Raw genomic sequence first — 13,955 nt, 5'->3', positions numbered from 1 at the left:
ATATCTGCAGCAAAAATAAATCAGGACATATTTTTTAGAACCTGATCAGATATGAACAGACACCTCCTGCAGCGCAGATTGATGACAATTTCTCCATTTGTAGTTACTTCTCATTTCAATCTCATGCTCATTTTTCCCAGCAAGACATTTTGACTTGTCACAGTAGGAAAAAGCACTAAACTGACATTATGAAGACACCGCAATCTGAAACTAAATTAATCATACTGCCAAGAGGGAATCGTGCAGGGAGATAATGCATTAAGTTATGAGTAGGTGATATTAAGGCACAGGTTAAAAGGCAATGTAATACAATATTCACTTGCCAGTATGTAGTTTAGTTGCTGCAGTTTTGCCCCCCGTCTATACTGTCCAATCTGTGTGAGCGAAGAACACTGAACAATGAGATGCCATTGAGCTGAAAAGAACTGCAGAGTTGGTTGAGTATTGTCTCATGATATTGATAAAACAAAAATATTGATTATTGCAGCTTTAAGATTATAAAAGTATCCTTTCATAGAAATGATGCTGACTATCAGGACAACGATGATGGTGATGATGCTTTAATAACACTGTGCAATCATGCCTTAAACTGAACAGCAGAGAGCAGGACCAGCACCAGAGTGACACGATGTCATGCAGAGACTAATCCCAGTTCTGCTCCATTGAAAATGAAGAAGCCTTTACCAGCATCCATAGTGTTTTTTATAGGATATGAGGACATTTCCTGATTCCCAGCTTGAAGCCTAATATCAGACACTGAAGAATGAAATAAAAACACCCAGTGAACCCACATATTCATTACCAACTCCAAAAAGTATCATCCACTGACATCTTCTCTTCTGCCTAAAAACAGTGGGAATTTGTTTTGGATCTCCAGTTATCTGTGTTGAAAACATATACAAAAGCAAGCAGTTTGATAGAAATTGCATCTGACATGCTTCCGATCTCTCTTGCGTTGCGCATAATTATCAGAATCACACCGTGTCGTCTTACACCTTTAATGCGAACAATCATTCCAGGTTTCCTCTATCTCCAAAACGCTGCCGGCACTGACCCCAAACTCTCATGGCCTTTTCTCCAGCATGATTTTCCTCTACATTCACCACACATCATGTCCCACAAAGCAGGCGCCTCTCCAGCTCCGTTTTCCTCATTCATCCTCCACCTTCCATCATCACCACCGCTGACCAAAATGAAGGGCTTCTGCGAAGACGACTTGCTTTTTCATGGAAGTGTCCTCTAACCACAATACCATCTGTAGCACAACTTCTAATATGAGCAGGCAAAGTGAGGGCTGCGCCAGCCAGGAGGGATTTCTCATGACATGACTGTATTGCTTGTTTAGGGTGATTGTTGTTCCAGTTTAGATAAACTGTAAAACAGTCACTGACAATCAAAATATGGATTCATTCCCCCTCCCTGCCAAGAAAGTCACGTTCTATATCAGATATTTAGGGTTGATGTAATTAACTTATGTGAGCAGCCGTATGTCAGCTGACAAAGGCAACGTTGTTCCCAGCATTGGAAGATGACTAACATTCCCAAGTAGATTGTGTTTGTCCACTCCTGTCCCTCTCCCGGGTGGATGTTCTATCTATTCTGCTGGCAGCACCACTTGTTTTGTTTTTAGTTTTTTTTTTTTTTAGATCTCCTGGCTTTAGAGACGACAGGCTCATCCTGTCTGTCACTGTTTTAATGTGTCATAAATATGCAACTACATGGCCTTGTTGTGTGTGTGTGTGTGTAAATGTGCATGAGATGGGGAGAAATGAGTGTTAAGTTTGTGACATGGGGGGATATGGACAAACAGCTGCGTGTGTTGTTTTTTAGTGCAAACGAAAGTTCTGGAGCAAAAATATAGAACTGAGAATATAGCCTACTTCCTGTTTTCTTTCTTTTTTTCAAATTTAAGTCCTCCCAAAGTTGTCGTTAGGCAGATGTTTTCTGTTGTAGACACCACTGTTTATAAGCGGGATAACTTGATATTCGACAATATCTGCCAGCAGCTCGTCAGATGTCCACTGGAAATCAACTTGGCCTGCAGTGTTGTCAGATAAACAAAGAGGCCGTTGTGTGTGTGATTCTCATGTTGATATGCATTACGGTGATGCTGATGATGTAGAAGTGGGGACGGAGCAGTGGGATGCCGCAGTGATGACGCAGATTTCTTTCTAGTCCTACTCTCAGTCATTATCACATCAGTAAAATGTTTCCTGTGTGTCCATCACGCCTGAATTATGGTCGTATTCTTAAAACAACATTTTAAGATACATAAAAGTTGAAAATGTCTGTGTGTGATGTTGTGACATTGCAACAGAAAACCATAACCCAACAAGAAATTAGAAAAGATGCACTTTTGAAACTGAAAAAATGTAGATTTGGATTTTTCAGTGATGAACTTGTGATTGAAAATGTGAAGCTTTTTCACAAGACAAAATTGTGTGTGTGTGTGTGTGTGTGTGTGTGTGTGTGTGTGTATCTTATGACTTAATATCTGTATATCTTATGACTTAAGGGTGGGGGTGGGTAATGCAACTGATAATATCTAATGGTGATCAGCTAATAGTGTGATGCTTGTACAGTAATGTGTGAAGGACTGGTAGTGATACCAAGACATGGTACTTAAGTATTAGAGGTCACTTTAAAATCAATGTTATCTACACTGAAGCGGTAAAAAAAAAAAAAAAAAAAAATCCTTTTCAAGGTCATTTTAAAGTCACCACACACTATTGAGTCACATTTCTCTTAATTTCTCTCCGTGCTGTTTTGTTTAAGCAGCGATGTGCCGAGGAGTGTCCAAACCGAGGGGCTGTGTGTGTCTTTAACGCACAGACAGAGATAAGGCGAGGAGGAGCTCCAGCACCACACGCTCGTCCGCGTAAACGGGAGGCTGTTAGACGCACTTGGATTACCGGGCAGTCAACTGTCACCGCTCATAACGGCTCCAGAGCGGCGCCCCTGCCCCGCGCACCGCCGCTCACTAATTCATCTCATAAACAAGGTAGACACCTGGGCACGGCAGCAGCAGCACTAACATTTGATTGATTTTTTTTTTTTATTGTGGGGTTTTATCTCGGTGGATGAAAAAAAGAGAAGTTTTTTATTATTATTATTATTTTATTGACACTGCGTTAAATAGGAGCGCAGGGACTGGGTGTCAGTCCCCGAGGAAGGACAGCGCACCTCCTCAGCATCTGTCTCCTCCACTGAGACTGCAGTTTCTACAATCTGTTGGAGTAAGGTAAGTCACTAACACTAACTTCTATAAGCTTTAAGATGCTGGTGGAAAACATTTAAGATGAGTAATTAGATTAGATTCATTTCGGTCAGTTTAAATCCCAATTTGTTTTTTTGTTTTTTTGTTGTTGCACTGATGAAGGAGAACTCGATTGGATTTGCATGGGATGACTGTGACTGTTGACGCACTGTGAATTGGATTTAGATTTTTCCCGTTTATGCTATAGCAATATTGATTAGTACTTATTATACTACAGCCTGTCTGTGGCGTCGTTTAAAATCAAAGCACCAGTTTAGCTCAAAATTATTTTTGGCAAGGAGGGAAAAACATACAGAAAATGCAGAATGTGACTCATACTCATGTTGAACTGTAGAGTTGTCTATAATGCTCTATTTATATGGATGGAGAACTCGGGGGAAAGGCTGGAAAGAGTGTCCATTATGATACTGTAATGAGTGTCTGCATTGTGCCAGTGGAGAAAATCTCATCCAGTGTTATTGGGGTTTCTTCTGAAGGAATCCTGATGCACTGAGTGTTTAATACCCAGAGGCAGCGCTGCACAGCCAGCTTCAGTAGAGCTGATACTCATTGGAGGACCAATGCAAATTTACAGAGGGATTTTCATTAGTGGAGCAGAAGCTGTGAATTTAAGGCAGATCTGTCATGTTTTTGCAGATGAAGAGATCTGATGAAGAACATATATACACACAATCATTCTTCACTGTGTTGTGTCCATACAGACTTCTGCAGGAGTCTGGAGAGGAAACGGGGAAAAAATGGAGCGACATCTGTAATAAACAGATTTTTTTACAAGCTAATAAACACACCGGGGCGCACGCACACATACACACACACTCATATACACACACACATATACACAGATTAAAGGTCAATGCATGCAACCTCTCTGCACTTGCTGGATTAATCGTTCTGCCACACATTGAAAAAAAAAAAACGGTTTCTGTGTGGATGGCGAGACTGAAGCTGCTTATTTTTGCTTTGCTCCCTGAGAGGACAGGACTTTTATGTGAGTTATATTTCCACGAGCCAAGTCCACCCAGGACTTCTCTTTTCCTCCGTGAGAATTTTTGACACCGCTTTAAACCGCCCTCATGCGTTCACCCTCATATTGATTATATTAGCAAATTCATGGAAGAGGGAAAATAAGCATTCCTACATGGACCAAGCGGCCCACAAGCCGGAAACGAAATAAGCCAAAATCATCTCTGAACGCTGCCTGTCTCACTTCAGTCTCCAGTTGTGGCAGAACCAGAGCAGAAAGTAAAGTGTCTGCCTCGAAGATGTCTGCGGCTAAATTGGGATTCTTATTTTGGGGATTCCTTTGCATTTACGTAAGCGTGTTTAGAGTAATGGCTCGTGTCGTCTGGGGGGTTTATTAGAAGGAATGGTGAGAGAAGTGGCTTCACCGAGCTGATGCGACCGTGAGGAACCAGAGCTTCTGAGCGCATACACAACGCTTGATACACCGTGCAGTTCAGAGGAAGACGAGAATAGCAAGAGAGGCGCAGTCAAGTTGTCAAATGAAGAGGGAGAAAGTGCACAGAATGAGAAAGACAGCAGTAAGGACAGATGTGCAGACAGGCAGGCAGGAAGGCTGAGATATGTGCAGCACCCTGCGGTGAGCTGGGATCGGTTGACAATGCGTCTGGCTGCTTTCTGAGTCTTAGAGATAAGTTCGCCATTCATCATCCCACACCCGCTGTCTGTCTGCCTTTCAGTCGGCCGGTCGGTCTGCACGCATGTCTGGTCAGAAATGGGTGAGCGGGTGAGCAAACAATAAGCAAATCTGCTCCTCATTTCAAGAGGTCTGAGAGAGGCGAGAGCGAGAGAAGGCAAAGACAGGCCTTCGGATGGGTGCGTGTCCACTCTGCGTTCCATTTCAGTGGTCAAATGTTCCAACAGCAGCTTCTTACAGCTTCACGTCCAAATGACAGATGCAGATGAACGGAGGGGGAGATGCATGGCTCTGTTGTTTCTTTGTGCTTTTGTGTATTTCTTTCTGAATTTTGGAAGACGACGCTCATTGAAATTCACCGTAGGAGAACACCATTTACTACACAAATGTACGACCACACACAGCAGCAGCAGTTTCTTTCTCCTTCCCTGTCTCTCTCTCTCTCTCTCTCTCTCTCTCTCTCTAACACACACACACACACACACACACGCTCAGTCATATCATGCGTAATTGAGAGCCATCACTCAGGGAAGGTCATCAGACTATTCACTGCGTGTTGTTATTCCTCAATATTAATCAAGCTAATGCTCCATGTTTTATTCATAGATACATGCGATGACCCTAAATGTCACTCGTTGCCTCGGTCTGAGCATCGTAATAGACATGTTCATGAACAAGGCGGCGCCCAGTTTTACTCCTTGGGGCTAATGGCTCTAATCCTACGGCCGAACACTTTCTTGGCAAAACAAACCAGAAGAATCGAGGCTTTACGTGATCCGGCTCCGAAGTCATTAATGTGGAAAACTCTCTTCCTTTGACCCCGTGACGTCTTAAGCCAGTTGGATGATGTGGGCAATTTCGCTGTCACGCAATTAACTTCTTGCGTTGGCTGTTTTACAAACTTTGAAAAAGGAGCCGGGCTAAAACGTCCTGAGAAAATACATCATTTGGACTAATGCTAAAATGTCACACGTAAAAGTAAGAGTTCCCATGCTAGCAAGCCATACATCAGCCGATGAAAGATCCAAGGGTGTGGTTTAACCTTTTCAAATTTGTAATGAATAGGACTGTGTTGACAGAGAGGTCAGGCTTTACGTCTTCCTTTCATGCTACCAGAGATGTATCATCCAGCAGCACACAGCTGGCTCTGTGTAAAATGATAAAGACATTTATAGAGGGTTAGGGTAGCAACAGACACCAAAGTTTACTTAGCTAAAAACTATTGAGCAAGCTGGACTGGTCATAGGATGCGATTAGAGCTAAGTGTTACAATATGTGCGGCACAGCTGCAGCCGTTCTGTATGATTCTGTCCATCTTTCATGCTACTCCGCTTTCACTCAGAGTCAGATATGAACTTTATTCAGGCAAATGCTCTTGTTCATGACTTTCCACGAAAACAAAGGGATCTGCTGTAGTAAAATTTGATTTCACAGTCATCTGCTGCAGTTATCTCTGCCCCGTTAAGCTGTTTACCAAGCGCAGGTGGCTGGATGAGCAGTAATAGAAACTCGAAACATTTGCATGATTTGTGACCGAACTCGGGGAAGACTCCAGGAAAGAGATGCACGTGACATTAATGAAACAAAAAGGTCTTTATTTCAGCTTTAACGCGAATGGAGACGTGTGTTCTCTGCAGTGACACACCTCCTGCAAGCAGTGCTGCATCTACAGCCCTGCACATAGTGAACAGCTACAGTAGTATCAATAGGTGGTGCTAGAATAGAGTGAATGGCTGATGGCTTAGTAAACAGGTCTATACAACAGAGATGGTAGAGTAACGTGTGTGTGTGTGTGTGTGTGTGTGTGTGTGTGTGTGTGTGTGTGAATGACAAAGAGATACAGACAGATCCATTTCTCATGGTTTAACATTTTCATAGTAATGTGTCTGTGTCTCCTCTGGCCTGTGATATCTACCCCTCCTCCAATACCTGAATTCAATTTGCAGCACCAGTGCTCAAGACACTACCGCCGCACAGCTGAAGGCAAAATGTGCTCCCTTATCCCTTGATTGATCAAATCTGAAATCATCAAGATCTGTTGGAAAGCCAAAGAACATGCACTTCCACATCACCTTTCTATGTTTTCTAACCACACAAGTTTACCTCAGGTCATAAAAATCACATTATAGGTTTGGAAACATAAAAACCATTCATTGAAATGGCAGAAAACACTTTGATTGGGTTTTACAGCTTAAAAACAGATGTTTCAAACAGCAATGTAGTTCATTATCGAATAGCTGTTAGTTTGTGCTATGGCTTTGGTTTCATTAAAGCCTCATAGCAGCTGTTAATTTGGGCGTTTTATTGCAAATTTAATTCTCCAGAATGGTTATTAAATTTCCACCAGACAGATAAGACTGTTAACCTTCAAATATATGCAACTCTCACATCTATGTAACATTTTAACAAGTGTCTCCTTGTAAACTAGAGGTGTCAAACTCATTTTAGTTCAGGGGCCAAATTAAGTGCAATTTGATCTCAAGTGGGCCGGACTGGTAAAATAATAGCATAATATCCTATGAATAATAAGAACTTTTTTCTTTGTTTTAGTGCAAAGAAGCGCATTATTAAGATGTTTACATTAATTATTACAAAACCAACCTGAATTTTCTTGAGAAAAATATATGCAATTTCAACAACATAATGCATCTTCTGTCCTGTTTGACACCCCTGTTGTAAACAATAATTAGGAATTTCTCAGGTAAACATTAAATGCCGATAACAAGCTCAACACCAAACCTTCACTGGGTGTGTGTCACAGTGGCAGCCACATGCCATGCATTGCAAATCCCTTGGGATAAAATGAGAAAGCCTCATGCATGATCAATATACCGTATGAAATTCGGTGGAACCAACTTGCTATAGACCCATCTCTATCCTTCTGGATGACTTTGACAGTAAATGGAACAAACACATCTGTAGAAAGGATCCAATTAGCATGCTAATGTTCACATGCTTCTATTCTCTGCAGTCAGCACAGCAGGAGATCACACTTGTCTATTTTTTTTCTCTTTTTATCCTATACTATTTTCTGTGATTCTCTTGTCAGTTCTTTACTTTCACACTTCTTCACAATACACTCTCATCTGTTTATGTGATAGTATTTTACATCCTCCCTAAGTATCTCATTTCATCATAGTGTCCTCACCTCACACTTCTGTCTCTTTTCTCTGTTCTTTCTTCCCTTTTTTGTTAATATCAGAGATCAGGCTGACACACCGACCTGCCTCCTCTCATGTGATTTCATTTTCTCTGTCTCTCTTCATCTCTGTCCTCTGTTGCCGCTCTGTCCTTTCACTCTTTGTCCTTCACAGTTAATTGCATTCTCAGTCTACTCCTGTCTTCTGCCCATCGGTCTTTTACTCTCTATCCAATTTTTTTTCTCCAAATCTTTTCACCTTCCTTAACCTGTGTTTGGTTGGAAAACACAGGCAAACCCTGAGGATTTGTCTCTTGCCGCTTGGAGGGACACATCGTCTTAGAGTTTGTATAATTCAGGGTCACTGACACAGATAGGGAAACTGATGGCTTCACTTGAACAGATTAGAAGTCTGGCTGAAAACGGGAGTCCCTAACTTTAAGGCCAGAGAAAAGAAAGACTCAACCTTCTATTTCTGTATGTGGTTGTTTACCTCAGATCTTCCCTGCTGTTTTCCAGACAGGTGTCCAGATTATCACTCCAGATATGCTTGTCCCCTTTTTTCATAAACACTGACATTTAGAGTGACGCACTGGAATATTTTTGGCTCCCATTTTCCGGATCTGGCGCTCTCACCCAGCACAGACGCATCTGTCTGCAAATGTGCCTGCAATCTGTCAAGACAGTGGCACAGATAATGATCTTTTTATTAATGAAAAATTGTGTTATGAACTACATATAAGGCTATACAATATCAAAGAAGACCTGAAAAGACCGTTATGGTCTTGGTTAGGAAATAAGCTCATTTACTTTGATGTCACACTCAGGTCAGTTAAGTGAATATAGCTTTAGCAATATGACCTAACCATCTTAAGTAAGTTTGGAAAAAGGGGGGAGTCTAAAGGAACAAAATATACCCTCCGTCACCTCTAAAGTTTACAGCAAGTGGTGGTTTTATGGGGCCTGTTTCTTGGCTCCATACGGAGAGTTCCTGACACCTAATAAAACTACCACATGTCAGTTTTACACTTTGGTGTAAAACCGACAAGATAGATTAGCTGTTTCCCCTTGTTTCCATCCTGTATGCTAAGCTACGCTAACTAGCCCCTAGCTGCCTTTTTTTTTCTTTTTTCTTTTTTACCACAGAGACATAAAAAATAAAATGTCAGTTTCATCATCTAGCTAACTCTTAGCAAGGAAGCAAATTAACACATTTAACAGACTTTAAAACTGCAGCTATAGCCTATTTGATTAAAAAATGACTAATGGTTTTGACAATGACGAATACAACAGTAATTATCTATTTAGGGCAGATGAAATGTCCCAGCATGTCAGGTCCCTCTAAAATACAAGACACCTGCTGATCAGAAGTAATGCTTTGTGTTCAATGGACCTTACTTACTTCTTCCCTGTAAGGACAGCTCTGTGTTTTCTAAGCAACACTGGTGACTGGCTTATTATAATATCCCCAGGATACTAGACAACTCATTGATTTCCTTTGCTCTTCAGCTCTTTTTAATCCTAATTTTGGCTCACACTATGACTCACAGGGTCGTCTGTAATACCGTGTGTAATCACCCTCTATAATGAGTCCCATGACTGATTGGTGGTACGGTAGCAGGTAGAGGCGTAACACTGACCATGTGGCCAGCGATTTCCTCCTTCCTCTAACATACCCGATTTCTTTTTGTCAGTTGGTGTCGGTATTGGGCAATTTTCTCGGTGGATTCGGAGTTGCACTTTCATGTTGAATCCGACCATGATGGTGCTGAAAAAGGCATTTATCATCGCACAAGTTGGTATTTGCACAAGAACACTTTCTGCATAATGTATGTGAAACTTCAAAGGCTGCCTCCTTTCAGCCTTGGTATTGATGCCTGTGATCTTGGTTATTATTACACACTGGTGTCATCTCCTTCTCTTTCACATTGATCTACTGTTCTGACATTTTCCCAAATGTTGCAAAAAATGTTACAAAAACTGGAATAAATACGGAAATAAAACACTGTGCTGTTTACCATAAAGAACCATTGTACGGCAGGCCCTTCACTCTAGACAGCAGTGAGTCAGAGCCGTAGAAAAGTCCATGCTGACTGTTCCAGAGGGTTGGAGAGGGCTTCGGGGGCTTGAGAGCGAGGCTTCAGGGGCTTTTTGAGCAGAGAAAGTGTGATTTGCAGCATGACTACTTGGTTTTTCAAAAGCTCTCTACTCCCACTACTTAACTCATTTCCACTATGGTCTCCTTTCCTTTTGTCTCTGTCCTCAGTTTCGTTCCCAACTGAATGTATTATTGTTATTATTTGAATATTTACTGTAACGTTTTCCCTCGCTGTCTCTCATTACTCTCTTTATTGCCGGGTTTTCATTCCTTTGCATTTTTACCCTCAGGTCACAGTAATATAGGACTGTCACAGAGCTTGTACTTTTTTTTAGTTAACCTGCTGGCTAACGTGCTGCACTCGTGATAACAGCATCCATCCCTCTCACTCTGCCCGCCGCTCTCTCTGTCTGTTTACAGCTTGTAGCACCCAGACACAGTCCACTCCCTGACCCAACAGAGTGTGCAAGGAACACGGTGCCCAGAAGGGAATTGTAGTTAATGGCTGAAGTCCAGCGACAAAATACCTCTTTAATTGCTTTCCCATAGCCCTCAGCTGCAGTGTGCCCTCTCCAATAGCACATGGAGGCAAGTGGGAGTTAGCGATGTAGGACAAAAGGCGCATAGTCGGATGTGTGCTGCACGCCAATGGGAAATTTTGCACAAGTCGGAAAAAATATTTTCGATGCATGTTGTAGCTATTTATCAATTTGAGTCTATTTCCTGTTCTTTTTAATTTCATTAATCTTTGTCTAATTTTCATTGTTTTGAGCAGACTTAAAAAACATCCAAACACCTACTGCTCCATGTTAGATAAAGAATCTCGCAGCTTGTTGTACCTGCTTGTTTGTTAATAGATTAATGCCCTAGATTTTGTTTTAAATTTTTTATGCAGCTCAGTAACTGACAGGTCGGATTCAAATATTTAATGTGGAAACTAAGAGGAGCAAAAGTTGAGCAGGAAAGGCCTCCTGAGGAGGGCCCCTCCTTTACTGTGATAATTGAGAGCATACTGTGCAAGAATGCGTGTGTGACTTTTTTTTTTTTATTTCTCGGGAATTGAAAGTGCTAGGTTATCTTTAAGATGTGAGTGATGATCTGCAGATGGAGAGGGGGAATAGAGAGCTGTACAGTAAGTCACCAAGATGACAGGGCAGGCCGGGGCTCAGCCCATCTGTCACTGCCTTTCTTCACTCTCAACTGGCTCTTAAGATCTTGAAGAGGATGTTTTCCTGTTTATGCTAATTCAATCGCAGTGTTTGAAGTTTAATTTAAAAGAGAAACATGAAAGTAACTTTGTAGAAAAAAGGGTTAAAAAATCAGTCTGTATTACAAACGATCTCTGACCATTTGGAACAACACAAGAATTCATAAATTGCCAAAAAATAATAACGTGATAAATTTAATATTAAATGGTTTATATTCACTTACATTCTGACATAGTGTGTTTTTAACAGTTTTAACCATATCTTAAGACTATTTCGTTTAGTCTGTGACATACTTGGAAGCCTTTATGGTGCATGGTCCATGTTTGTGGTATACCCTGTGGATTTGAGCAGCTATTTATGTAATTTTTTCCTGGTTCCTGATTTTTTAGATGTATAAATGTCTGCTTTAGTAATGGGAACCATGATAAATCTCCCATGACAGTAACATCATTTTCCAAAAAATGTAAATGTTTTAATGTCAAAAACAGCCCTTGCAGTGGAAGCAGAATTACTCACAGAGGACTGCAGAGGTTTTTCATATAACTGCAATAACTACAGTTTATTCACTGAAATTAATTGTATGAAAAGTTAGTTACTGGACATTTAAATGAAAGTTGCAGTTTAAATAATTTAATACATTTTATTAATTGGCTAATTATAACAAAGTGAACATATAAATAATAAAAAAATTCATATAACAACTAATAAGAATGACAGATTGGTCGACTAAGACTTGGTTAAAGACAAACTATTAATCACTATTTAAGTAAGTAATTCATGGTACAGTAAATTACAATAATAATAATTATAATTTATAAATGTTACTTTATATATTACATAGGAAAAAGTCACTTAAAGTTCAAATCATAGTTGCTTGTAGTTTTTGACACAATTGTTTTATCATTCATAGTGTATCAGAGATCCACTTTATTGTAATTATTCATTACAAATATCATATTTGTAAAATATTTACACAATATGAGAAAACAAGCCTCTTAACCTACTGTAAAACTACAACATCAAATCCATTGACACACTGGAAAAAAGGAGGTTGATGTGCCTGCATGTAATACATGCTGATAAGTATTTAGTCACTGAGGACGTTTGACTATGAATAACTGCTTGGACACCAAAAGTTCAATATTTGGCTATCCAAACAACATGTAATTATATTTAACTTAAAATAAAATAATTTAAATAATCAACATTTTCAGTTGTTAATTTCTAAATTGATGAATTGGTACTTAGTCAGTCATGTCTTAATTGTTAAATATCTGCTGCACTGTGACGAACACACCACCACATGTCCATGTTAGAACTTGATTTTGATTGTGCTAATGGATTATTATGAGGCCGACCGTGATAGTTACAGTACAGAACATTAGACACATCAGTGTACATCCATCCACTGATTAGTTAATAGTGGGGCAATTTGCAGTGTACTTTACTGGCCAGACTCTTCCTGGGCTCTAAAAGGTTGCCATGAGCATGGCACAGATAATGGTAATGGTATCAGACAGAGAGGAAATGGAGAGACAGAGAGACTCTCCTCACCTCTGTGAATATATGTGAGAGTTTGTGTGTCTGTGAGTGTGTGTGCGTTAATCCAAATTTCCTCTCCGGCCAAACCACATGTGCAAAAGAACACCTTCGGCTGCTGCTGATAAGGACTTGTCTTGCAATAAATCACTCTGAACTAGTCGACCAAATGAATGCACAGGTCGATCAAGTTTCCAACAAAAGAGGGAGAGCTATTAATTAAACTGTTCCCCAATTTTCTACTTTATATAAATGGTTTGGAAAAGAACATTCAAAGGCTCAATATTGAAACTGAGCCTGAAATAAAGAGCGATTATCTCATTTAGAGTTATTTTTAAAGCAGTGATGTCAAGTTAGCCTGAGACGTTTTAGTTGCCTTTGGACGATACTGCTCATTTCTTCTCTGTTGCCTGACAATGAGTTTTGATGGAGTATCTCTGCTGTTGTTTTCCCAAACCGTTCAACATCCATCACTTTGATGAAATAATATGCTGATCTCAAAGCATCTTTATGTATTTGGCTGACACTGTGTACCTGATAAAATGTCCTCAAAGCAATATGACTGATATACTATAGTTGGACTGTGCAAGACCTGTCTGTCCTCTGTGCGTAAAATACACCATAGACCTTCGACAGACTAGCCAAGAGTTTTATGAAATACATTTCTATATTTTTGCAGGGGGTTGCATGAGAAGTGTTATGAAGCTTTGCACAAGCTTTTAAACCTTAAAATGGTTTAGTCTTTTCAGTTGTATCTATTTAGTTCCCTTTGTGTTCCCCCTGTTTCCAATGTGCATGCTAAGCTAAGCTAAGCCAAGCTAAGCTCCTGGCTGTAGTAACGTATTTAAGAGACAAACATTACAGTGGTTATTTATAGTAATATTTCCATCTAACACATTTCCCCTGAGTGTCAAACTCTTACTTCACGGTTGTACATGACCACATTTCCAAAACACCTTAAGGCATGTGTAGCATATTAGTTAGAATCACACCATTAATGATCATTTCTGCCAAAGAAAATACTCCTGTTGGGGAGA

The 13,955-nt window shown here is 40.3% G+C and overlaps 1 protein-coding gene across 3 annotated transcripts in view; it reads left to right on the top strand.

Moving 5' to 3' along the window:
• Positions 1-2,795: 2,795 nt before the first annotated feature.
• calcr (calcitonin receptor) overlaps positions 2,796-13,955 on the top strand; it is a 53,169-nt gene continuing 42,009 nt past the window's right edge. Inside the window, exon 1 of one of the 3 annotated variants that reach the window (XM_085792054.1) lies at positions 2,796-3,241. The gene's annotated coding sequence lies outside the window, so the exon portion shown is untranslated. The remainder of the gene's footprint in view (positions 3,242-13,955) is intronic. The other 2 variants (XM_085792053.1, XM_085792052.1) reach the window with 2 other exon arrangements.

The sequence above is a fragment of the Trachurus japonicus genome, chromosome 11 (assembly GCF_045865225.1).
Source record: "Trachurus japonicus isolate A0001 chromosome 11, Traja_1.0".
NCBI lineage: Eukaryota > Metazoa > Chordata > Actinopteri > Carangiformes > Carangidae > Trachurus > Trachurus japonicus.
The sequence above is the reverse complement of the archived record's forward strand: the minus strand, read 5'-3'. Positions and strand labels throughout refer to the sequence as shown.